The 2,165-nt window shown below is 33.2% G+C and overlaps 1 pseudogene; it reads right to left on the reverse strand.

The window, feature by feature from the left end:
* Positions 1-234: 234 nt before the first annotated feature.
* Positions 235-1,478, reverse strand: LOC145005823 (ethylene-responsive transcription factor ERF043 pseudogene; annotated as a pseudogene).
* Positions 1,479-2,165: the final 687 nt, after the last annotated feature.

Genomic DNA, 2,165 nt, shown 5'->3' on the forward strand with positions numbered 1-2,165 from the left:
ATATATATATATATATATATATATATATATATATATATATATATATATATATATAATCCAATAAATCTCATATCATTTAGAATTGAGACAATCACATTATTAAAATATACGAAATTAAATATCTTTTTATTTTTCATTTTAATAGTTTTGCTGCACATTTGAAATGATGTAAAATATCATAAAATATAATTAATTTTATGAGAATACGACACTCGTCACAAATTCAAATTGATACAAAGATAAATACACAAAAAATGTATTTAATTTCTCTTAAAATACATATCATTTTAAGACAAATATCACAAAAACGACATTTCATTGCTCTGTTATCCTCTTTTATCTATTTTTATTAATAGTTTCTCAGCTAAAATCTCGGTTTCTGATAATTATAAAAAAGAAAGAAACTTGTAATACATAACCCTTCCGGTAAATATTCTAACCAAAATTACCCAATTATTTTAAAAAGGCCACGTGTCTATTTTAAACTTATAATTAAAAGAAAAAGAAAAATACACACAAATTCAGTTTTGATTTTCTTTTTTAGTAATCCTGCCATGAATAGTTGTCGGAAAAAAATGTGCCAGAGGAAGTTGAAGGTAATATAGACAACGGCTCCCCGGGGAAATATCCACCATCGCACTCCGCCGGCCACGGTGTAGATAATGAGTAGTAGTCCCACCCTGAGTCCACAAACACGTAATCGTTCCTTGACTCACCCGAACAATAACTCTCACTCAAACACGGTAGTTCAACAATCGCGTCTAGTTCCTCCGCCGGTGGCGGCATTGTCGACACCTCCTCAGAAGCCGAAGTTAATGTGGAGACAGCAGAGTACGACGATGAAGATGACGTGGAGGGGGTTGACGGGGTTGTTGTTGTGGTGGTGATTGGGTTAAGATGGGTCATAGCTGCGGCTTTGGTGGCTGCCGCTTGGACATCACGGGGAGAGCAAGAGTCCGGTCGTGGTAAAACTCCGGCGAGCTCCGGGAAGTTAAGGATCGCCGACGAGCCTTTTATAGAGAGTGCAGCCACGTCGTGTGCACGCGCCGCCATTTCTGGATCAGAAAAGGTGCCAAGCCAGATCCGAGACTTCTTTTTGGGTTCTCGGATCTCAGATACCCATTTGCCCCATGCCCGCATACGAACCCCTCGGTAAACCGGATGCTTACTGTTGTTTTTGTTATCAGATTCTCTGTTTCGTTTTCTCATTTTCCGAGGGAGTTCAGCTATTGCTGCGGTGATCATGAAATCTTGAAATGGATAGTCCGATCGGATCCCAGTAAGAATGAAGGTTCGGAGTGTTCAAAGTAAGGTATTATTGTGAGGTGTAGAGGTGAGGAGGGAGAAATGAAGAGGGGTTTACAAGTGTTGAAGTCTTAATGCACCCATAATTGTTGGTATGAGTCCATGAATATATATACTATATATATTTATGGAGAGAGAGTGAGAGAGAGGTAGACAGTAAGACAGAGAGAGAAAGAGGAAAAAGCGAGTTGCATGTAGCCACCAAGGTTTGGAACGTCACTAAAATCTTAGAAATTTGGAAAAATAACTCGTTAATATATTATTAATAATACTTTTGGATTTTCTTTGGATTGAACGTGTGTTATACTATTATCAATGCCAAGCTGTAAAATGGGACATGATAATAAATTCTAATGCTCTTCAAAATCTATTTGAGGGTCATTCTCCCACCTACTAATAAAGCTTTTACTTTCTCTTTTAAAAGTTTAGTCGTGTATTTGTCAGATCTATGTAATCTTTTCAACCTCGTTAGAAATGACCTCATCACCCGCTAACTTAAGTTTTATACAAATAAAGTAGATACAAGTAAAGTAGGTGTACACTTATACTATATTATATGGATTAATTAAAACATTAAATCTAAAATTTTAAATATTTAAAGACTTTGAATTTATAAGAAAATAAGAAAAATAATAAATTATTAAAATTGAGTTTTTTTTAATCTTTTAAATTTAAATAAATAAAATAAAATAAAATTATGAGCTTTAATTTAAAAAAATTTGAAATAAGAAGGTAAACCCAATTAATGAAATAAGTATATTCATTTATTATAATTATTACATTAAAATATTATGTGAAAATTTTTAAAATAGAAAAATCATAAAATAACATATGAAAAAAATTAAGTCAAAATAACCAAA

This window comes from Lactuca saligna, chromosome 7 (genome assembly GCF_052625555.1).
Source record: "Lactuca saligna cultivar CGN05327 chromosome 7, ASM5262555v1, whole genome shotgun sequence".
Taxonomy (NCBI): Eukaryota; Viridiplantae; Streptophyta; class Magnoliopsida; order Asterales; family Asteraceae; genus Lactuca; species Lactuca saligna.